The 25,512-nt window shown below is 42.1% G+C and overlaps 1 long non-coding RNA gene across 1 annotated transcript; it reads right to left on the reverse strand.

Moving 5' to 3' along the window:
• Positions 1-6,213: 6,213 nt before the first annotated feature.
• On the reverse strand, positions 6,214-25,033 carry LOC140630164 (uncharacterized). The gene is made up of 7 exons (XR_012027968.1): positions 24,739-25,033; positions 24,484-24,638; positions 22,630-22,831; positions 20,658-20,741; positions 11,327-11,533; positions 8,889-9,034; positions 6,214-8,399 (listed from the first exon to the last, which is right to left on the reverse strand). It is a non-coding gene; the product is annotated as an uncharacterized lncRNA (long non-coding RNA).
• Between the last annotated feature and the right edge of the window lie 479 nt (positions 25,034-25,512).

Raw genomic sequence — 25,512 nt, forward strand, 5'->3', positions numbered from 1 at the left:
TCCTCTCATGACTCCTAAAAGGGCACTAATCCCATCACAGGGCCCCATCTTCACAACTTCATCCAGTGGTCATCTCCCCGTGGCCCCACCTCCTAATACCATCAGGTGGGGGGTAAATTTGGGGGGTGGGGGCAGGGAGAGGACAGAAATATTCAGTCCATAACAACTAGTGTTTGTCTTTGCTTAGGAGGTTTCCAAGAGGTGGGCATTTACAGTATGGGAACTGCTCACTTAGAAACCAGCTAAATAAGCCCATTTTGTAAGGGGAGGAGTCAGAAAATATACTGGACCCTCCACTGTCTGAATCCTTGCCCCTTTTGGCACCAATGTTCTTCAAGGAAAGAATGCTACCATCAGGGAACAGATGAAGGTAGGTAAATAATAGGAATATTAGATTGTTACTTTTTCACCTCAAAAATAATTGTAAAGGAGTACTCTTTCTTGGTCAGTGTTCTGAAGTGATTAAAGTGATTGTTTATTATCACAAGTGATGAGGATAATAAGAGTGCTAGGACTTGCTTCCTTAAACTGGAAGTTACTGGACTTCAGGTTCCTGAGTTGGCAGAAAAGCATGCACTGAACCCACTTCAGGGGCTTAGAGACTCCTACTCACTCTTTCCTGACACAGGACAAGAAAGAAATGAATTGCTCTGCCTATACCTTGTTAAAAATTGCATTGTTAGAAGATACTATCCGGGGGCACCTGGATGGCTCAGTGGTTGAGCGTGTTTGCCTTTGGCTCAGGTCATGATCCCAGGGTCCTGGGATCGAGTCCCAAATTGGGTTCTCTACGGGGAGCCTGCTTCTCCCTCTGCCTATGTTTCTGCCATTCTCTCTGTGTTTCTTGTGAATAAATGAATAAAATCTTCAAAAAAAAAAACTCTTAAAAAAATAAAACCACTGTCCAAAAGTTCCACTTCCAAAAGGTTTCTCCCCTTGCTTTTTCTTTAATTTTTTTTTATTTCACAATCACTGTAGATTTTCATGCAGTTGTACGAAATAAAACAGGCAATCCTAAATCTCCTTGCCTTTATAAAACATAATGAAAACTTGTGAGCTTTGTTAGATAAGTATCCCATTTTTCCCAATCTTGCAAACCTCCATCTTTCTTCCGTTGCGCACCCCACCTGCCTCCATACACAGTATGTCAGCCATTGTCATCTCTAGGGGTTACTTCCAGTAAGCAAGAGTACAGACTTATCAGATAGTCCACACAAAATGAGATCTTTGGGCCTAGTAGGGCTGAATTTCAGCTCATTTGAAATGTAATTTGAACATAAAAGTCCTGCTTTGTGGACCAGGAATCTGTTGAAATTTTGAACATTTTCAAAATTAAGGTGCTCCATATTTCCTTCACTGAGTCAGAGGGGATGGGATGTCTGAGGACCAATCCACACCACTTCTGGTGGATTCGTTTTCCTTTTAGTATTAGAACCCAAAGCAAAACATGATCCTTGTGATAGGGACTTCAAGAGATGTTGTTTAAACAACAGTTTTAATCGTAAAACCTTTCCATATCACCCAGCCATTACATAAAACAGACCTGAATGCACCTGCTCTTCATGGACCCTCCTTGGAGTTACAGCTAAATGCCTATGATAAGACATATCTCATCTTCATGCCTTACTTAAAAAGTCAATCCAGTTTTTTCTGGACTATCCCTTTAAAACAAAAGTCTTGGGGTGCCTGGCTGGCTCCATAGAGTATGTGACTTGTGATCCTGGGGTTGTAGGTTCAAGCCCCACATTGGATGTAAAGATTACTTAAAAATAAAATCTTAAATAAATTAATTAATTAAAACTAAAGCCTTTTCCCTCCCTCTTGAGCCTTCTGGTATTACAGACTAATCATTTTTTATTGAATTTGAACCCAGGATCAAAGAAATGGCTTCTTTTTTTTAAAGAGGGGAAAAGGTTAAAGAGATGGGTTTTGCTGGTTCAGAAGGGCACTATGCAAAGAGCTTCGTGACTTCTGGAACTAAAAGATTTAGGAGACCAGGACACTATGTCCGCTTCCTGGGACCCAGAGAGATGTTAGTGGGTCTCTGTAGAGCAAGGACTTAGGCAGCAGTCTGATTGGAGGGAGGGGCGAAAGCACTTAGCATCTGCCCTGCAAACCCACCCTTGCACATTCATTGTCTGTTTGGGTGGTTCCCAGAGGCAAATGGATATGGTAGTTGCTCATCACTGCCTGGTTACCATTGAAGGTTGGAGAGAGTATCTGGAGGGCTCCTAAGTTTTGTTTTATTTGCTTTTTTATTTGCCTCAACCCTTTCCGGTGTCATTTATTTTGACTCTCAGTCTTACAAGGAACCTTTATTTAGTTGTTGAAAGTAAAATGACGTGTCAAAATACCTGAAGGAAAAAGTTGCTGATGTACACATCAGTACATATCATCTCTGATGGGTACCTAGGAGCACCCGAGAAAAATCAGCCTGCTCCTGTCTGCCAGAGCCCATAAACACAGTGTGGATCCAGAGCATGTAACTGTCATTAAATTCTCCATGTGTCAAATGAAGTGAGCAATTTATTTTTCTTTAAGTATTAAGCTGTGGGATATTACACAGCCATTAAAAAGATGGGGGTATATCACCATGCGCTGCTATGGAAGCTTCTCCAGCTTAACCATTAAACTGGAAAAAAGTAAGGCACCAGGCATGATATACTACTCTCATACATACACAGATCTAACATCTATTGCACATATAGATATTCAAGCATATACAGAAAATGTTTCTGGAAACACAACAAGCAACCTACCTATAGTTTTCTTTTGAGGGTAAAGTGTAAAGTAGAAATAAGGCATACTCTTCATTTGATATGGTTTAAATCTTTTTTTACCATGTGCATTCACCCAACAAATATTTATCGGGTGCTTACAATGTACCAGGTACTGGCTCTTGGTGCTGATGATATAGCAGTGAACAAAACAGACAAAATGCCCACTTTTGTGGAACTGGCATGGAAGTAGGAAAGACAGATGATAACGAAATATGTGATCGGGGCAGCCCCAGTGGCTCAGCGGTTTAGCGCCGCCTTCAGCCCAGGGCGTTATCCTGGAGACCCGGGATAGAGTCCCGCATTGAGCTGCCTGCATGGAGCCTGCTTCTCCCTCTGCCTGTGTCTCTGCCTGTCTCTCTCTCTCTCTCTCTCTCCATCTCTCAAGAATAAATAAATAAAATCTTAAAAGAAAGAAATATGTGATCAAAGATTAGAGAATAAGTGCTTGAAGAAAAATTAAGTAGGACAAGAAGGTAGGGAGTTGGTGATATTTTAGGTAGCAAGGGGTCTCTGAAGCCTGAAGGAAGTGAGAGTGACCCATGTAGTTATGGATAGGGTAGAGGAACATTCTAGGCAGAAGAAACAGAAGGTGCAAAAGCCCTGAGGCAAATGCATACTTGGTGTGTTGGAGGAACTGCAATGAGGCCATTTGGGAAGAGTACGGGACATGAATCCAAAGAGGAATCTAAGGCCAGATCCCATAGGATTTTGAATCCATGGTGAAATCTTTGGATTTTATTCCAAGGGTCCTAGAAAGTCAATGGACAGTATTGAGCTGGGTGTATATCTCAGTGGTGTTTTTAAAAAATCATTGTGACATGAAGTGGAGAATAGACTGCAAAAGGGTAAGAGAGGAGGCCCAAAGGCTCACCAGGAAATGATGGCAGTAGGATTTGATGGTGGCTCAAACAAAGCGTATTAGGTTCCTGTGGCTGCTGTAACAAATCACCTTAGTGATTTAAAACAACAGAAATTTATTCTCTTACAATTCTGCAGGCTAAAAGTCCAAAATCCATTTCATTCGGCCAAAATTAAGGTGTTGGCAGGGCTGTGCTCCCTCTGGAGGCTCTAGGGAAAATCCATTCCTTGCCTCTTCCAGCTTCTAGTGGCTGCCGGCATTGGCGGGTGGCCACATCTCTCCAATCTCCAAGGCCAGCAACTTCAAAACTCTCTCTGCTCCATCTTCATGTTGTTCTCCTGTGTGTGTGTGTGTATGTCTGTTTGTTTGGTTTTTTTGGGGGGGCGGGGAGAGGCAGGGAGAGAGACAGGCTGAGGGACAGAGAGAGAATCTCCCTCTGCCTCTCTCTTATAAGAACATTTATGATAGCATTTAGAGACCATCCACATAATCTAAGACTGTCTCATCCATGTCAAGACCTTTAACTTAATCACATTGACAAAGACCCTTTTTCCAAATAAGGTAACATTTACAGGTTCCAGGAATTATGACCTGATATCTTTGGAGGCCATTATTCAGTACAAGGGTTAGTAATTTTTTTTTTCAGTAAAGGACAAGATAGTAAATATTTAAGCTTCGTAAACCCTGTGATCTATCACAACTACTCAACTGTCAGAACTGGGGAACTGGGGACACCTGAGTGGCTTAGCAGTTGAGCATCTGCCTTTGACTCAGGGCATGATCCCAGGGTCCGGAATGGAGTCCCACATCAGGCTCCTGCAGAAAGCTCCCTCTGCCTATGTCTCTCTCTCTCTCTCTTTCTCCCCCCTCTCATAAATAAAAATCTTTAAAAATTAAAAAAAAATTAAAAATTAAAAACAACTGTCAGAACTGCCATGGTAGTGCAAAAACAACCATGGACAATGTGCAAACAAATAGCCATGCCTATGTTCCAAATAAACCTTATTTACAAAAATGGGAGGCAGATCATAGACCAAGATGGAGGACTTAGAGAGGTGGATTTTTTTTTTTTTTTTTTTGAGAGGTGGATTTAGAACACATATTGAAGGAAGAGATATTGCTCAGCTTTTACTGAAGGGTTGATGTGAAGTATAAAAGAAAGAAGCTATTTGGGCCAAAGTTTGACTCCTAGGATATTGGCCTCAGCAACTGAGTTGGTCAGTGTTGCCACTTAAAGACTGGGGAGAAGCAAGTTTAGGAGAGGCATCCATAATCCCATTTAATTCTGAATTGCCTGTTAGATAGCCAAGTGGAGACATCAAGAATGCAACAGGATATATTCATGTGGGGCACAGAGAGGTTGTGGCCACAGATACAAATCAGAGAGCAATCAGCCTTCAACAGCATCTAAAACCATGGGACTAGCTAAGGTTTCCTGGGGCAGGGAGTATAATTCACTCTTTTACTTGCTCATAATTTTCAAAAAGCTTATAAAAATCATGACTCTCACACAAATATAAAGTGAGTATGTGTCGAGAATTGTCTTTAGCTCTTTAGATTATGAAGTAACCAGTAATATATTGACACCAGCTGGAAGAATTTGAAGAAGAGAGATACATTTATAAGGCAAGCAAGAATGTTAGCTAGAAGATGCAATAGTGGTTCATATCTTACAGGGCAATAAAGTGACATGTTTGGGATCCTCTTTTCCAGAGGGCAGAACTCAGTCACATCTATGGGCAAGAATGATCTGCATTCCTCTCAGCTTTCTGCTTCTACCCAGTCCACAGATATGCACTTAAAGGTGTTCACTCTGATAGAATGACATCCTCCCCAGAGGGTCCCTTAGGCAATGCCCAACACTTTGCTGAATGGGCAATCTTGCTCATTTCCAAATCCTGGACAATTTCTTTTCTGATACTGTGATTCCACATTTATTGAGCATCCTACTAAGTGACAGGCACTACTCCATGCAATGAAAATACATCACTGAATGAAAAAACACAGATTTCTGCTCTTTTGATGCTCACCTTCTAGTGAAGGCAATAAACATAATAAAGAAAATCTATAATATATGGGAAGTCCATAGTGTTACGGGAAGAATAAAAAGTGGTCAAAGGTGATCAGAAACACCAGTGTTGGGGAGATACAGTTTCAAATAGAAATGGCCAAGTTGAAGGCCAGTTAGCTCAGTGGGTTATAGCATGGCGCTGATAAATGGAAACAGCGAAGACGTCATTAAGAAATTGATATTGGGGGGAGGGGTGCCTGGCTGGCTCAGTTGGAAGAACATTAAACTCTTCATCTCCGAGTTGCGGGTTTGAGCACCATGTTGGGTATAGAGATCACTTAATTAAATAATTTTTAAAAGGAAAGAACTCGACATTTGGGCAAAGACTTGAAGGAGATAAGAGAGTCGGTCTTGTGGATACCGGAAAGAAGATTGTGTAAATATAAGAGTTCGGGATTTTCAGGAGAAGGTTAATTTTGTTTTTAATTAGTGAAAGAAAAAAATGTAAGCAGTAAAATTTGAGTCATAGATTGAGTCAAAACAGTTTGTTTTCCTGCCTGCGACGCCTTCTTTCCAGTCCTAAGCAGACTGTGATGCTGTGGATACAAGATAAATGTTAAATCGGAAGAATGATTCTAACAGTCCTGATCTTTTCGCCCTTTCAGAGTGAAAATTGGCTCTCCTTTCTTATTGGAGAGGAGTCCCATCTGCCCTGCTATCCCACCCACAAGGAATTTGACTGCATGTGTGACAAATACTTAAAGGAAAAATTAAACTTTTAGTAGTAAACAGCAATTCAAAAATAGGTTTCTTGAAAGAGAATTTGCTAGTTAATGGAAATGCTACTCTGGAGTAGACCTGGAATTCCTGATCTGATTTCTAAAACTCTGCTATAGTAAACATATAAAAATGAAGTTTTGTTTCTCTGCTCTTTATTTGGGAGAGAAGCGGGGGCGGTGGGAGGGGGACTGGGATTATTTCCATTTTAATTCAAACTGTGTAAAGCAAAGTCTTAAGACTTGGGCAAAGATTTCTCAAAGTACAATTTTCTTCTGTGACAAAAGATTTCTTTTTTTTCTCATCTTGTCAAACATAATCACTCACAGATAAAGTCAATTTGCTCTTTTTGCCTCTGTGTTGGGCTATTTCCTTTTGCCAGCTGACTAACGTTTTCTAGGGCAGGTTGGAATTAATCATTCAGCACCCTGAGATTTTTCAGGCCAGCCGGGGCTGAGGACTTGTAACAATAAAACCACAGTTCGCCCTCTGACAAAAGACCTCACACTTGGCAAGGAATGAACCACAGACCACCTTAGAAAGAACAGTTTGGAAATTTTTACCTAATAGCCCGATCCTGAGTCTCCAGATCTGGAAAACTTGTTCATTTGTCACCCTAACTAGAAGTCATTTGGTGCTAATTATTCTAGAACCGGTGGCCGTTTCCGCTTCCCCAAGAGGCCTCCCCATCAAGTGCAAGCACGCACACTTCATTGTTTTATCTCTGAAAAACCCCAAGCCTGCCTTGCGTTTTCATCCTGGTAGCTCTGAGCCGTGAATGATGGTTCTCCATCTTCAAGTGACTTGAAATGCTATGTTATCCCTTCCACCAGGGTGATGTCTTCTTCATCGGCCCCTTCTGCAGAACCAACCTCCTCCGGCCTGTGTTCAAAAGCCTTGGCCACTTGCCCTTCTCACGTCTGGAGCTTCAAGACCAAAAGGCAGAACGTGGTCGCCGGCACACAGGAGCAGCAGGCTGGGAGCAGCCAGGGCTTTTAGGCTGGCCGGCCAGGGTGCTAAAATAAATGTCAAGGGATATTTGCTGCAAAGAGGCTCCAGAAATAATGTAAAATTGTTCTGTCCTTTTAAAAATGGAAAATGCCTTGGCAGGGTGATATATTATTTGCCTGGCTGCATTTTCTCTCTGTCTCCGTCAAGGCTTGAAAAGTACTGGCACTTCTGCCTTTTCAAGCGGAGCTCAGTGTAACTGGACCACATCTAATGCCTGTACGATGCAAATGAAGATTGAAAGTGTTGTTTCCTTTGATGTGTGTGACTAAATGCTCAAAGGGGATATTTTCTTTTCGATCCTCCAGTGGATAGAGCCTCTTTAAAAATACCTGTTGGCTCCCTCTTCCCATTGGCAATTGAAGTAATTCCTGCGCTTTGAGACGGAGGTTGGGGAGAGTCATGATGAATGTCTTTCTCTGGGAAGAATACCCTGCTCGTGTTTGCGATGATTGTTAAAGCTCTGGAGGGAATTAAGAAGCGTGAAAGGCACGTTAATGATGGGTGTCTGCAATGAGCCACTCAGGCTTGCCTGAGAAAGTCCAGAGAGCACATTTTGAGAGAGAAGTTGGGGAGGCAGATGAGTCACGGCCGGGCTTCATAGTGACGCTAGCTCTTTCTGGCACTCCATAGCACGAGGGGCCTGGGAAGCCGGTGGGGCTGCCGTTCCTAAGACAGGCTGACCCCATGGTGGCTAATCGCTTTTCCCCACTAAGAGGGGAGACGATCATTACCAGTGCCGGGAGCATCCTAGCTCTTCTCTGAATCTGGGTGGTTTCTGGAGACACACAAACACACACAAGGAAATTAATAGCTCTGAGCGTTGTCAGAGCCGCCAGCCTCCAAATTGGCTGAGCTGGGTGCTTGAACCACTTTCATAATGAGACGAGGCATAACTATAATCCACCTCAGCTACTTTGTCTTGCACGCCCATGTTCAGCAAGGCAATCTACGAGAGAAGCCTCTGTGTAAAAGCAAGAACAAGCAAACAAACAAACATTTGGATCCATCTATAAATCATGATCTGGGTCATTAAATTTACTTTTTATGTCACCTCTTTCCCCTTTTTCCCTGGAAGATGTTTGCAGTAGCTCATCTAGGGAGGAAGCTGGAGCAAGGATCATTTTGGAGATGGGAGAGGAGATAGTAGCCTCAGAGTAACAGGGGCTTGGCCACAGCCACTGCTGTGTGCCTCATGCCCAGACTGGCCCAGGCCAGGGACATGTGCAGTAAATACCGAATGAATGAATGCTCAGCCCACCCTTACCCAAAGGAATCACATTGTTTGAGGGGTAGGAAATTCACATACAGAGGAATTAAAGACAGCCCTTGGGCAGATACTGTGCTAATCTGCTTAGGCAGCCCTAAACAAGTGCCACAGACTTGGTGGGGGTGGGGGGTGGGGGAGGGGTCATGGAGAGTGGACAGAAACAACAGAAATTTATTTCCTCACAGTTCTGGAGGCTGGAAGTCATAGAGCACAGTGTCGGCAGGTTTGGTTTCTCCTAAGGCCTCTCTCTTTGGGTTGGAGATGGCCATCTTCTTTCTCCCTGTGTCCTCATGTGGTTCTTTCTCTGCACACCAGCATTCTTGGTGTCTCTGCGAGTCCAAATTTCCTCTTCTTAGAAGGACACCAGTCATATTCGATTGGGACCCACCCTAATAACCTCATTTTAACCTAACCACCTCTTTCAAGGCCCTATCTCCAAATACAGTCACACTCTGAGGTACCAGGGGTTAGGGCTTCAACAAACAAATTTGAGGGGCACACAATTCAGTCCATAACTGGTCCAGACTATTCTCAGACTAGCGCTCAGTACTTTGGTGCTTCTTAAAACAAAAGCACAGTGAGGGCACTTGGGTGGCTCAGTGATTGAGCATCTGCCTTTAGCTCAGGTCATGATCACAGGGTCCTAGGATCGAGTCCCACATCAGGCTCCCCAGAGGGAGACATCTGCCTATGTCTCTGCCTCTCTCTTTGTGTCTCTCATGAATAATATTTATTTTTATATTTATTTATTTTTTTAAAAAAGAGCACTGGTCTCATTTTCTGCCATGTTAGCTAGGGCTACATTTTCCAGATCTTTCATTCCATACTCGGCAAAACATGTTATGGAAGTATCCCTTCCATGTAAACCCTGTTGCACTTTGTTTTTTAGATCTCAGGTTTCAGACGCATAGATCAATGGAAAAGAATAGAGAACCTAGAAATGGGCCCTCAACTCTGTGGTCAACTAATATTCAACAAAGCAGGAAGGACTATCCACTGGAAAAAGGACAGTCTCTTCAATAAATGGTGCTGGGAAAACTGGATAGCCACGTGCAGAAAAATGAAACTAGACCATTGTCTAACACCAGACACAAAGATAAACTCAAAATGGATGAAAGATCTAAATGTGAGACAAGAATCCATGTTCTTTCCATTTCTTGACAGGATTCTTTTTTTGGGGGGGGGGGTGTTGAGTTTAATAACTTCTGTATGGATTTGGATACTAGCCCTTTATCCATAAGAAATTTGCAAATATCTTTTTCATTCCTGAGGTTTCCTTTGAGTTTTGTTGACTGTTTCTTTTGCAGTCTAGAAGCTTTCTATCTTGATGAAGTCCCAATAATTAATTTTTGCTTTTGTTTCCCTTACCTTTGGAGACATACTGGTTTATTTAAAATCAGATAGTTTCTTTCCTTTTTAGTATGCTGTTGTAGGAGTTCATTATATATGTTAAATATTAACCACTTACCTGGTACATGATCTGAAAATATTATCCCCCATTTGGTAGTTTGTCTTTTCATTTTGTTCATGATTTCCATTGCTATGCAGAAGCTTTTATAGCAGGATATAGTCCTCCTTGTTGATTTTCATTTCTGTTGCCTATGCTTTTTGTGTCATTTTCAATAAACCATTGTCAAGAAAAAAAAATAGATCTCGGGTTTCTATCTTTCCTCTGTATCCTGAGAGGCAGTGTGACATATTATCAGGTGCCCCCACAAATTGTTGCCTGGAGCAGATCACTTGACATTGCTGAGGGCCACCTCACCTTCAGAAGGGGCTTACTCATCCCTGTCCTGCCTGCTTCACAATATCACTGTGATGATCTCATGATGTCGTATTTACATGTCCAAACCAGGTACTTGTGCCTAACGAGGTGTATAAGTCTCCGCATAAACAACGTCCATCCTTTAGAAAATCTGTTTTAAAATATCATTGTTATATTAAAATAAGCACAGATGCATTAGGAAGCAGAACAAAAAATTGGCATGAAATGCAAATAAAACTGAAGATTTCAAATAAAATGTGTCCTTGCTGCAGCCTATGTGTTTCTGCCATCCCAGATACTTGGGTGGGAAGTTGAAGCAATGTTGGTTATGCCATGAAGATGTATGAGGCTGCTCTCCAGGTACTGATATGGAACAATTGCCAAGATATATTACAGAGTGAAAAAATTCAGGTGCAGAACAAGGTGTTACCATTTGTTTAAAAAAAGCAGGGGGTGTGTGGGTATTTATAAATGCTTGTGAATGCCAAGCATACTTGGGAGTAATACAAGGAAATTCGTAACAGGAGGTTACCTCAAAGATAAAGACCTGGGGAGCTGGGAGGCAAGGATGGGAAGGAGACCTCACAACAAAACCTTTCTGTATTGCCTAATTTTTAAAGATTTATTTATTTATGTGTGTGAGAGAGAGAGAGCACGCACACGCATAGACACACGAGTCGGGGGAGGGGCAGAGGGAGAGAATCCTCAAACAGACTCCTCACTAAGTGCAGAGCCTGATGTGGAACTTGATCCCACAACCCATGAGATCATGACCTGAGCCAAAACCAAGAGTTAAGTGCCTAACTGACTAACCCACTCGATGCCCCTACCTCATTTTTTAAAACACATGGAGTACCTGTTTTTAAAATGCATTGTTTTTAAAAGCCGCAGTCCTGATTTTAAAATTATTTTATGGGATCCCTGGGTGGCGCAGCGGTTTGGCGCCTGCCTTTGGCCCAGGGTGCGATCCTGGAGACCCGGGATCGAATCCCACGTCGGGCTCCCGGTGCATGGGGCCTGCTTCTCCCTCTGCCTGAGTCTCTGCCTCTCTCTCTCTCTGTGGCTATCATAAATTTAAAAAAAAAGAAAAAAGAAAACAAAACAAAAAAAATAAAATTATTTTATTATCATTATTCAAATGATAGTTGTATGCACTACATAAAGTATATGAGTTATATGGACTATATGTGTTATATGGAGTATATGAGTAGATGGGCTATAAGACTTATATGAAGTATATGAATTACATGGACTATATGAGTTATATGGAGTATATAGGTATATGAGCTATATGACTTATATAGAGTATATGAGTTGTATGGAGTATACGGATTATATAGAGTATACGAGTACATGGACTATATGAGTTATTTGTGGTATATGAGTTATATGGACTCTACAAGTTACATAGAGTATATGGAGTACATAAGTATATAGAGTAACAAATATATGAAGTATGTGAATATACGGAATGAGAGACTTTAGATGCAGCCCTGGGCAATGCTAACATTAATGAGGTTGATTGGATTGGAGACTGAGAAAAACAATAACCAGAGACGCAGAAAAGAAAACCCAAAAAGTGTGGAGGAAATGAAGGAAGTGAATTTTGAGGAGTGTTTATAGAGTCAAATACCACAGAAAAGTCAAATTAGAACAATTTCACATCCACCAGGATGACTATTACCAAAATAAAAAAAAACAAACCAGGGGCGCCTGGGTGGCTCCATTGGTCAAGCGTCTGCCTTGGGCTCAGGCCATGATCCTGAGGTCCTGGGATCCAGCCCCATATAGGGCTCCCTGCACAGCCAGGGGCCTGCTGCCTCCCTCTCCCTCTGCCACACCTCCTGCTTGTGCGGGAGTGCTCTCTCTCTCTCTCTCTCTCTCTCTCAAACAAATAAATAAATAAAATCTTTTAAAAACCAAAAAACAAAGAAGAATACCAAGTGTTGGGGAGGATGTGTAGCTCCCTGGGGGAGCTAGCTCCTTCCCAGCACCATCCTAACGGCTCCACCCAGGAGATGTAAATGTGGAGTTTCTCTACTATGTCAGAAAGCTCATAATCCAGAGTTTACTTTCTGCCTATTCTGCCACTGGTAGGTGGAAAAGGAACCTGTTACCAATGTTAATAATTTAAGAGTAAAATGTTTATAATTAAGAATAAAATGTTAATAATTGTGCAGCCTGTCCCTTTTTTTAGAGAACCAGAATGCAACCAGAACCCTATCATTTCTTGATTTTCAGAGTCAATGTCGATGTGGCTTATGCATCAGGAGAGTAAAGGCTTGATTTCAGTTTTTCTTTTTTAATGTAGACAGTAAATACCTGTCTACCTTCAGAATATTGAGAAGTCAGATGTGTCAGAAGTAGGGGTGTCCCTAAGTGAGTAATGCACACACCCTTTTCTGGGGGACACACCTCTGGATCAGTGGTACACAAGGTGGGGTCCCTGGGTTAGCCACATTCAGCATTTTCTGGGAAATTGTGAGAAACGCAGATCCTGGGTGTTATTCCAGATCCACTGAGTCAAAAATCCTAGAGAAGAGGAGCCCAGTGCTCTGTGTCTTAACAAATCCCCCAGGTGATTCTGGTGAGCATGGACCCTTGCAAAGCACTGTCCTGATGATCAGCACCTACCCCCTACCCCAATTCCTACCTTCAGAAGGGATAGACCATGGGAAATTGGAATGCAAAGAGACATTTCTTTATGCCTTTATCTTCTAAGTTCCCTCTCTGGAGTTTATTTGTAGATTGTCTTTGCTTATTTAAGATGAACACGTGTAAGCAGCGAGGACCACATCCAGATATTTTGCAGTGGGCACTCAACCACTTACACACATACATGTCCAATTGCTCTGGCAAGCCTAACACAACCGGATGACGCATACAATTTCTCAAGGTAAGAATAGCAATATTGAGACCTTTTTTCCCTTGTGCCAGTTACAGAGTTTCTCTGCAGAGGAAAACAGTGGTAAAAATGTGAAATGATGTTATTTTTTAAACACTAGTCAAATATGAGGCTCACTTTTTCAATGTTTGTGTGATCAGGATAAAACCAACTGTTCTTTTGGCTAGCATCAACTCATGTATCACTCTTTCTAAACAGGACATAGGGGAAACCCTACTAAGCTAGCCTACCTTACAGTCTGAAATGCATAAAAATTCAGTCTTTTCTCTTTGGTGTGATAAAAGTTTGAATCCTTACAGCAATCCAGCTGTCCGCTCAATGAGACACTCACTGCCAAGCTTACCAAACATGGACTCAAAACCACAAGGAGTTACCTAACCCTCCTTACAGCCCCACAGTCTGGTGGCCCATCCATCTAACCATTGGATGGGCCACCATCCATTCTTGCCATTCACCAATACGTTCTCAGGTTTTGAAGGAAAACAGCTATGCCAAGAATTTCATATGAGCAGTCGGTGCTGAGTCAGCATTGATTTGGCATATAATATTTTCTTATTGGCCTGATGAGACAAGTCACCAGACTATTTCCCACCTTCCAGAGCCGGAAACCCTGCATGGGAGAGACAGTCTGCCTGCCCCAGTGTACACAGAGAGTCTGTGTCAAAGGCAAGGAGAAAATTCTCTCATTTCCCATGCCATTCCTCAGAGGCTACTTTCTCTGAGTAAAAATAGTCCCGAGTTATGACAGGCTCTGGGAAGAAGGAGGGAAAGCCTCTGTTGGAGCTCTCCCTCATCCAGGGGCAAGCTGAGGCTACATCTGGACACAAGATGAGGAAGGGTGGTTCAAGCATAAATAAAAAGGAGCATGTGCCCATGCCGAGGAGCAATGAGCTGCCTGGAGCCTAAAATGGTGATGCTCAGCTGAACACGACACTGCCCCTCCAGCATGCCTCCAGCAGCGAGTTGTATGGGCCCCAATGCCAGACCCGGTATGAGGAGGAGGCAAGAGAGGTGGCCCCGCCCCTGCACTGCATAACCTGGCAGCAAGCACCTCCTCAGTTTGCACCCAGGCCTCCCCAAAGACACAAATGAAACACTACAGAGGATTATTGGACAAGACAGGCTGGAGCCAATACCAAGCACAATGCTTTGAATCACATAGTTAGCAGTAAATGTGCAAGATAGGAAATGGAGAGAAAATTTGAGGGAGTTTGCTTCCAAACTCTTCTTTGACCATCAGCATTGTGTATGAAGAGAAGTTCTCAGCTTCCCTCACTGTTCCCAGTACTTCTTTGTAATTTGGGAACATCTGTGAAAGGGGCTGGACCAATGGCCTGTCTCAGCCAAAATGACACAAGGGCACTGGGCATTCGGCAAGCCATGCAGCTTCTGTGATCTTTGGTTTCCTACTCCAAAGAAGTGCATGATAACTACTGCGGCATCCCATGAGCTGTGAGTGTCAGAGAATACCTGTAAAAGCTCTTTTGAAAGGGATGCCTGGGTGGTTCAATGGTTGAGCATCTGCTTTCAGCTCAGGTCATGATCCTGGGGTCCTGGAATTGAGTCCTACATCAGGTTCCCTGCAGGGAACCTGCTTCTCCCTCTGCCTACGTCTCTGCCTCTCTCTGTGTGTCTCTCATGAATAAATAAATAAAATATTTTTTTAAAGTTATTTTGAAAATGCAAGATATTTCAGGGGCACCTAGCTAGCTCAGGTGGTAGACCGTGCAACTCTTGACCTTGGGGTTGCAATATTGAGCCCCATGTTGGGTATAGAGATTACTTAAAAACCAAGTCTTAGGGGATCCCTGGGTGGCTCAGCGGTTTGGCGCCTGCCTTTGGCCCAGGGCGCGATCCTGGAGTCCCGGGATCGAGTTCCGCGTCAGGCTCCCGGCATGGAGCCTGCTTCTCCCTCCTGTATCTCTGCCTCTCTTTCTGTCTCTGTCTATCATAAATAAATAAATAAATCTTTAAAAAAAAAAAAGAGTCTTTTTTTTTTTTTAAATGCAAGGTGTTTTATAGAAATGGGAGGCACAAAGGTTGCTATTTGCTCTCAATTTTTTACAGATCTCTGGCCAGCTAGTCATTTTCATTCCAAACTGTAGAACCCCCATTGGAGGTTATAGGAATTTAGGGAGCAATCCCTGGAGACTCAGATGGAGCCTTTCAAACACATTTTACTTGTTTTTTCAATATTACTTTCTATTGGTGTTTACAAAGCCTGTTTAGCCCACCATGCTGAATGGAACCAGCCTGGCTGCCTTCTGGGCTCAGAAAACAAAGAGGCAGCACAGGCTCATATGTAGTAACCTTTGAGTAAAGGGTAGCTCAAACTAGAGCCACCAATGATATACTCATGATTCGTGAGAAGAGATGTTTTTCACAAATTCCAAACACTAAACTCCATTCATTCAGCTGTTTTTTGTTCATTCACTGACCTCCCAGAAACTCCAAAGATTTTGTGGGCCATTAGAATTAGGGAAGGAGCTCCAAGCTGCCCTCTAGAGAGGGAAATTGAAGGATACCTGTATTAGGGTTGTCCAGAGAAACAGAACCAGGAGGGGAGAGAGAGAGAGAGAGAGAGAGAGAGAGAGAGAGAAAAGGGGAGAGAGAAAAAAATTTATTATGGGCTCATAAAATTTAAAATTGGCTCATGTGATTGTGAAAATGAAGAAGTCCCATAATCTGCCATCCACAAGCTGGTGACCCAGGAAAGCCAGTGGTATAATTCAGGCTGAGTCCAAAGCCCTGAGAACCAGGGATCTATGGGTTAAGTCCCAGTGCAAGTAACAGAAAAGATGAGCTAAGATGTCCCAACTGAAGCAGGCAGATAGAAGCAAAAAGGGGCAAATTCCTCCTCCCTCTGCCTTTGATTCCATTCCAAGCTTCTGTAGATGATGACACCCATCTACACTGGGAAGTGAATCCATGTTACTGAGTCTGCCCATTCAAATCTTCTTGTCACTGGGAAATACTCCCACAGACACAACCAGAAATAATGTTTAATTGGGGCATCCCCTGGCCCAGTCAGGTTGACACTTAAAATTAACTACCAAAGTAGCCAAGCAGTTACATTATGAGTACTCCAAGAAATGTCACATTGAGTGCTGGGGAGAACAAAGGAGAGATTGCCTCCATGGGAAGACACCAGGGCAGCTTTACAGGAGAGGGTTGCCCAAGACGAGCCTTGAAGGCTGGATGGCATAACCATCCCATAACATTGTGATTGCCTTCAGAATGCTTGTCCCTCTCTGGATTCATTCATTGACCCCACAAATATTTGTGTTTCTATACCAGCTCAGGCCTTGATGATATGGTTCGAATGCCCTGCCCTTACAGAGCAGAAGATGGACAAAAAAAAGAGAAACAGTTACAGTGTACAATGTGATAGGTGGTCTGAAGTCAATGACACAGGGAAATAGGACAGGGAATGCCTCACTGGGCGTGTGGGATAGCAGGTGGAGGTGCTGTTCTTGCTGGAGCTGTTATCTTCTGGAGGCAATGCATACCAGGCACAAGGAATAACCTGTACTATGGCCCTGAGGATAGAATGAGCTTGGTCTGAGAAGCTGATATGAACACCAGACAGGGAAGAAAGGAGCTCGAACTCAAGGATACTTGTTGGGATCCTGATAAAGAGCTCAGATTTTATTATAAATGTAGCAGAAGTCTATTTGTAGGATTTTCAGCAGGGGAAATCATATGATCTAAACATTTAAGGAGCTAGGACTTTGTTTCTCAATGGTTTTCAACCATTTATTGAACTAAATTGAATCTCATCCACTCTCCCAATCTAGCCATAAGACCTTGACCAAATTCCTTCACTAACAATTGTCCTGCAGCATCTCCTTTGCACCTAATAGGCTTGAGCCCAGTATATGTTACATGAAGCTCTGGGTTGCCTCCCTATGATAGGTAGATGACGGCTTGGGCGCTTTCTGGTTCCATGAGTTCCATGCATGAGTCTGTGACCTCAAACCACTGAAACGGTCATAGATTTACCCAAGCTTCTCCTGGTGCTCAGTTCCAATTGGATTATAACTGCTTATTTTCCTCCAGAATGACCCAGACCCCTCCCTTGACTCTGCCACAAAGGGAAAATTAACAGTAACATAAAAAGTTAAGAAGGTGAAAGAACATTATCACTCTTGTCAACAATAAAATCTGCTGCTGATATTCAGTTGTGAAGACAGGCACATCTATTATTTATAGAATACAGATTGTTAAATATTAAATACTTGAACCTAGGACAGTGTGAGGGTAAAACCAGGAGTGTGAACTTGTCAAAATCATAAAAATGGTAACTCTTTGCAAGGGTGGAGTGCACCTACATTTATGACCGCTTTTATTGCACTATAAATTAAGGGGGGAACCTATGATGTGTCAATTCCAAGTTCTAAGTGATATGCATTATCTTTGGGATGGCATCTGTTTAAGTCTGCTGCACAAACAGCTACTGGCCCACCTGCCTAGAACTTTTAACTATTTTGGCTGGGAAGGTGGGGAAAGATAAGGTTTTCTTCCTTACTTATCACATGAGGAATTGGCAGACAAGTAAAACATTTAATGAGTTGGCAATTTTTCTCATATTACTTGCATGTCTGATCTAACATTTGCCCAAAGGTTTGTGTTGATGAAGGCAGAAATACTTCTTAACAATCTTAAAAGTCAAGTGATGACAAATATCTTAATTTTTATATGATTTTGATGTTTTTCAATTTACCCTAACTTATTTCTGGCCTGAATTTTTCATGCAAATTTTAAAAACTTGAATCACTGCCTTTTGCTTTATAATATGAAGTGAGATACAGTGAGTTCTGTCGCAATCTGAGCATCTACTCAGCCTATCCCTAACGCTCATAGGTGTAAAAGCTTGAATTCTTGATTTACTGCTCATAATAAAATGATTTTTCTGTCTTCTTGCAAAGAAGATTTGCACATTCAATTTGTTTTTCCTTTTAAAAAATGTGTTGAAGTTAGCCAAAAAATTTCCAGTGAAGCACCTGATTCAAATACAAATTCTGCCCACTAAAGTAGGCTGTCTTATGTTTAATAAGTACTCAGCAAGGATTATGCATTAAATTATCTTCCTCAAAAACTTGCTGATAGCCTTATCAATATTTGGCTTAATTTTAATGTTAAAGAAGCAAATTCTTAATATTTCCAGTTTAGGAGGACAGGAAACCTATGACTTAATTGTATAATAATTTTAACCTTGATTATCCCTTTTTCTGATTGAACACTATACAATGATATTAAATTCAAAAATTAATCTACCCTGCAGGATGGATAATTAGTCAAAAGCAGGGAAAAGTCACAAGAAATTAACAATGAAATCAATTCCTTGATTTTGTGTCACACCTCTTTCTCCTGGGCATTCTGAGGCAGATTTTCAATATGAACTCATTTCCTTCTTCTAAATTCTGCTGAAGTTATATTCTAGAAAAATCTAGACTTTTCCTCTTACAGATGGGAAAATTGAGTGAAAGCAAAGTTCCTTGGTGACAGGAGGAAAAATCAGAAGAAGAAATTACTCAGAAAGGGTTTAGCTAGGAACGAGGGACGAGCCAGAGATTGGAAGCAGCTGAAATTACTGGCAAAGAGCAGGAAGTCCAAGTGGTTAGAGGTAGAGCAGAAAACTGCTTTCAAAAGCTGCTGGGAAAATAAAAAATAATAAAATAAAAAAACAAAAGCTGCTGGGGATCTCGCAAGCAACCATCCAGTTTAGAGCAGGAAAGCAGGGAGTTCCAGAAGGTGAAAATAAATGGTGTAATTGAGAGCTTGAAAAGGACTCAAGAATAGGATTAAGGCAAGTCACATACAAAGAAAGAAAGAAAGAAAGGCCATTAGACCTTGGAGGCAAAACAATAGGAAGAATATAAGAAATGATCGTCAAAAAAGAAGCAAACAAAATGTGTCATAATTTTAAGCAGTTGATGGAATATAATAATTCTAATTTTTTTTAATATTTGGAAAAATGGCACACAGTTCACTCTTGGTATCAAACACTCCTGAGGATGTCATCATAATGTAAAGCCACTCGTTTTTTAGCTTTTCAATTCAAACTGTAGATACAGCCCCCAAGATTTGGTTGTGTTGTTAGAATGCAAATATTACCCTGTTGTTGTGAAAGTGCAGCTAATGGATATAACAAGGAAGGAGGGAGGAAAGGATGGGTATAAATATCCTTGTCTGACAAAGTGAAGGATCAAGTAAAATTGTGGATGATTGATGTACAAGAAATCAAGACATAAGCCTATTATTTAAAGTTAGGAAAATGACTTTTAGAAGATTTAATAAGCATATATTTAAAGATTTTTTACTTATTTATGTGACAGAGAGAGCACAAGTAGGTAGAGCAGCAGTTAGGGGGAGAGGGAGAAGCAGGCTTATCACTAGCTGAGAGTCGGACACGGGGCTCAATCTCAGGATCCTGAGATCATGACCCAAGCAGAAGACAGATGCTTAACTGACTGAGCCACCCAGGTGCTCCTGATATTTACATCATATTTTAAATCTACGGGAGTGCCTGGGTGACTCGGTTGGGCATCTGCCTTCTGCTTGGGTCATAATCCCCAGGTCCTGGGATAGAGCCCCCCACATACACCAACTCACCCTCCCACACAAAAGCCCAGGCCTAGATGGCTTCACTGGTGAGTTCCACCAAATGTTTAAACAAGAATTAATACCAATCCTTCCCAAAGTCTTCCCAAAAATAAAGCAAGAGGAGATATTTCTCAACTCATTCTATGAGACAAGCATCCCCTAATACCAAAACTGGATAAACACATAGTCCAAAAAATCAAATACCAATATCCTTGCTGAAGATAGATGTAAAAATCCTCAACAAAATATTAGCAAATAAAATCCAGCAATGTATGAAAAGGATTATATGATGAAGTGGGATTTCTCCCAGAAATGCTATGTTGGTTTAACATGTGAAAATCAACTATATTAATAGAATAAAGGAAAAAACTACATAATCACCTCAATAGACACAGAAGAAGCATTTGACCAAATCCAACACTCCTTCTCTTAATAGCACTTAACAAACTAAGAATAGAAGGGAACGTCCTAAAAAAAGAAGGAGAAAAGAGAAGAAGAAGAAGAAGAAGAAGAAGAAGAAGAAGAAGAAGAAGAAGAAAGGAGAAGAAGGAGAAGGAGAAGGAGAAGGAGAAGGAGAAGAAGAAGAAGAAGAAGAGAAATTCCTCAAGCTGGTGAAGGCATCCATGGAAAGCCCACAATTAACAGCATACTTCATGGTGAAAGACTGAACACTTACCCTCTATGATTAGGAGTAAGACAAGGATGGCTATTCTCACCACTTCTGTTCAACATTGAACTGGAAGTTCTAGCCAGGGCAATTCTTCAAAAAAAAAAAAAAAATCTAGATCAGGAAAACTATTTAGAAGTAGAACTATTCACAAATGACAAATGATATGCTCTTATATATAGGAAATCCTAAGAAATACACACATACACACACTATTAGAACCAATAAACAAGATCAGGATATCCTGCAAGGCTGCAGGATACAAAATCAATATATAAGAATCAATTATATTTTTGTACACTAACAACAATTTGAAAATGAAATTAAGAAAACAGTTCTACTTACAACTGCATCAAAAATTAAAGCTACAAAACATTATTAAAAGAAATTAAGGAAGACTTAAATAAGTGGAATCCATGCTTATGGACTGGAAGATTTAATATCATTAAGATGGCAACTCCCTAAACTGGCCCACAGATTCAACATAATCCCCCAGAGGTCTAAATGTGAGAGCTAAGACTATAAAAATCTTAGAAGAAACCATTGAAGTATATCTTCATGACCTTGGATTAGGCAATGATTTCTTAGATATAACACTGAAAGCATGAACAGCAAAAGGAAAAATAGGTGCATTGGTCTTGGTCAATTCTAAAATATTTGTGATTAAAAGGACACCATCAAGAAAGTTAAAAGACAACCCATAAAATGGGAAAAAAAATATTTGCAAATCATATATCTGATAAAGATCTATTACTCAGAATACACAAGGAATTCTGACACCCCAACAATAAACAAGCAATCCAATTATAAAGACAAAAGACCTGCAGAGACATTTCTCCAATGAAGATCTATGAATGGCCAGTAAACTCATGAAAAAAAAAATGCTCAAAATCACTAGTAATTAGTGAAAATACAAGTCAAAACCATAGTCATAAACCACTTCATATCCACTAGGATGACCATGAGAAAAAAGACAAATCTTGGGTTGGTGAGCATGTGGAAAATGAGTAGCTGCCAGGGGCTGGGAGGAGAGAAGAGTAAGGGGCTGACTGTTGATGGAGATGGAGTTCCTTAGTGGGGGCCAAAATGCATAATGTGCGGGCTTTAGACATGGTTGCGCAACTGTGAACATGCTGAAGAAACTACTGAATTGGGGATGCCTGGATGGCTCTGCAGCACCTGCCTTCAGCCCAGGGCATGATTCTGGAGTCCCGGGATCGAGTCCCGCATGGGGCTTCCTGCGTGGAGACTGCTTCTCTCTCTGCCTTTTTTTTTTTTTTTTTTTTTTTAATGATAGTCACAGAGAGAGAGAGAGAGAGAGAGAGGCAGAGACACAGGCAGAGAGAGAAGCAGGCTCCATGCACCGGGAGCCCGACGTGGGACTCGATCCCAGGACTACAGGATCAAGGAGGGCTAAAGGCAGGCGCTAAACCGCTGCGCCACCCAGGGATCCCTCTCTCTGCCTTTCTCTCTCTGTGTGTCTCTCATGAATAAATAAATAAAATCTTAAAAAAAAAAAAAAACACTGAATTGTACACTTGAACAGAGTGAATTTTTCAGTATGGGCATGCTAGCTTAAGAAAGCAGTTATAACCATAGAAGTCAGAAGAGGGCAAAGGGGAAAGGTTGGGGGTGGGTGAGCTATAGGGTGAATGACTCCTATCTTTCTAGTTAGGAGTCAAAAGATAAGTGCCCAAAATTGATAAATCTAACAATAGAGGCGTAATCCTAGAGCAGCATGGGGAAGCTCCGGAAGAATTAAAACAAGGAACAGGTGAAGTCATTTTGAGGAGAGGGCTGGGGGATGTTAGGGACAAGAGCTGCTTTTCAACATTATTTCTGTTCTACTCATTTGTTGCTACATGTGTGTGCATGTGTGTGTTATTTTGACATAATGGGGAAAATAAATTAAAAATGCAAGCATTTTTTTTTCAAAGCTCCTGGAGGTTGAGGCCAAAGAAAGGGAAGCTTTCAAAGGTACTTATGGGATACAGAGATGGAGCTTCTAGACCAAGCTTCTTCCAGGAAACTGTTCTCAGTGCTGAAATCTTGTCTCGGCTGTATGCCTGCCGCTGCTCCTCACTGCTGCCTCCCGCTGTGGCCAGATGACCCTGTCTGGGCTCCAACAAGGGTAATGACCAACAGAGACTCTTCCCAACCAGCTGAGATACCAGAGAGTGACACTGTCAAAAAAAAAAAGCAGTAAAGAATTAACTGTAAAATTAATTAAATGTCATGCATCAAAATCACAGCAAGATTGGAACGAGAGCATGGCCATGGTTTAAGCAGTCAGTACCCAACTTTTGCATGCCTCTTGAACAGCCCACCGGATGTGCCAAGAAATTGGGGTTTGCACTGTCACTAGTGGTCTGTATGACTTTAATTGTAAACCACTCTTCTTCTGGGTCAGATCTGTTGTTTAGCTAGCACACAGCTCAGAGAGCTCTCCATTTGATCCAACATTCAGAAGGAAAAAAAAAAAAAAAACAACAACAACAGCATGTAAGGTAATTTTGTCCCAGATCTTCCCCTCCAAGTCATGAACATAATAGATTTGACTTTTTACATCGTGTGCCCCCCTAAGAAGCATAAAAGAAAGGTTACACTGGCAGGCAGCTAGAAAAGAGTTTAATTAATCCCAAAGTGTGCGCTTCATTTGGAAAGTGCATCACAAAAGAATCCTGTGTTTACTGAACTAGATCCTTAGGGCCATTATCTCTCCACCAATGGTGAGATTTTTCTGAGGGAGCCTTGTCCCTTGTGGTCTGGAAGGTACTGCCATTAAAAATAAGATCCACACAGGGAACCAGAAATGAAGATGCTGAGGATGCAGGCACTTTCCCCTTGGCAGAGGTAATTGGCGTCCTGATATTTGTGGAGAGATCTAAACCCTAATCCTGGAGACTTTGATGGGGCCAAGCCAGCTTTCCCCAGACCATTCCCACGAAGAAGCCGAGGGGTGGTCTATGCTTGGTTCCCTCCTCACTTGCTATCCCTTTTTTGAAAGCAGAGCTGCCCTGTGTCAGCAAACATATGGTAGGGCCGGTCAGAAACTACTTGCTTAAAACAAGAACAACAACAACAAAAAAATGTAGTTGTGCTTTAGCTTAACATTACTATTATTAGATGAGTGATTTATTTAAAGGCTTAGGATGCTAGATATGGATGAACCTTGAAAATATTATGCTCACTGAAATGTGCCCATTACAAGAAGATAAATCCTGCATGACTCCACTCCACTCCTGCATGAGGTCCCTAGGGGAGTTAGACTCACAAAGACAGAAGGAAGAAAGGTAGGGGCTTAGGGGCTGGGTGGCGGAGATGGGAGGTGAGTGTTTCACAGGGACAGAGATTCAATTTGGGAAGATGAGAAAATTCTGGAGAGACAGGTGGTGGCGATGAGTGCACAACACTGAATGGACTTAATGCTAACAAACTGTATACACTTAAATAAAATGGTAATTTTATGTGATATATACTGACTACAATTTTAAAAAATACATTTTTTTAAAGTTAGGGCTCATCCTATTAAAAAAATAATATAAAAAATGAATAAATAATAATAATAATAATAATAATAATAATAGTAACACAGTGTTGTGCTTTAGGCTAGGTGCTTATCTTCGTGCTGATTCCAGAGGAGGCTTGGAAGCCAGGGCAGGGGACCCTCTGTGGGCATCTGAGGGCAGACCCAAACTCTCCTGGAGACTGGGAGGAAGAAATTTGCCCTCTGCTCATGAGTAATGACTGTGGTTTTCTGGCAAACATTAAGGAGGAAGGAACTACAAATACTTATCGGACACTCTGCCAAAACTCCACAGCGCTCAGAACGTACCAGGCCAACATGCAGAAGCACTTTCAGAGTGAGAGGGATCAGACTAGACGCCAAGGTCAAAATCATTTCACACCTTCTCCTCCACTCTTGAGCGGCTGGGGCACAGGAGGAGGGACCAGGCATCCGGCGCAGCCCCGGCCAGCTGTCCAGAACCACTGCCCAGGAGAGAGGAGGCACAGAGGACTGGTAAGAGCCCCCAGGCGTGCCGGCCAGAGTCCTCACTCCCACCCAGTGGCAGGGCTCGCTGAGTGCTACCAGGCAGTGCCTTTTCTGCTTGCCAGCTCCCAGAAGCTAGGAGAGAAAGAGCAACATAGACATTTCCCTGATGCTTCCTCCAAACTGCTAGAGTCAGGCCCCAGACACCTGCAGAGTGGGTGGGAGAGAAGGAGACAGAGGTGTGAGGAGGGAGCCCAAACAGGGTCTGGCCCTCCAGACCCATGCTTCTCAAACTTTGATGTGCAGGTGTTCGCCAGGGGAGCTGGTTAAACTGTGGTTTCTGGGGCACCTGGTGGCTCAGTGGTTGAGCATCTCCCTTGGGCTCAGGTCGTGATCCCGGGGTCCTGGGATCAAGTCCCTCATTAGGCTCTCTGCCAGGAGCCTGCTTCTCCCTCTGCCTATGTCTCCGCCTCTCTCTCTGTGTCTCTCATGAATAAATAAATAAACTCTTAAAATAAAATGTAGTGTTTTTTTGTTTGTTTTTTATTTTTAAATATTTTATTTATTTATTCATGAGAGACACAGAGAGAGAGGCGGAGACATAGGCAGAGGGAGAAGCAGGCTCCATTCAGGGAACCTGATGCAGGACTCGATCCCTGGGACCATGCCCTGAGCCAAAGGCAGACGCTCAACCGCTGAGCCACCCAGGCATTCCTAAAATGTAGTTTCTGATTCAACAGGTCTGAGTAGGACCAGAGGCCCTGATTTCTAACAAGTGCCCAGGTACACTGATGCTGCTGGCCCAGGGACCAAGCATGAAACAAAAGCCCACCAGGCACAGGCAGCAAACTCGTTTTGGGGTGGGGTGGGGTT

This window comes from Canis lupus, chromosome 3 (assembly GCF_048164855.1).
Source record: "Canis lupus baileyi chromosome 3, mCanLup2.hap1, whole genome shotgun sequence".
Taxonomy (NCBI): domain Eukaryota; kingdom Metazoa; phylum Chordata; class Mammalia; order Carnivora; family Canidae; genus Canis; species Canis lupus.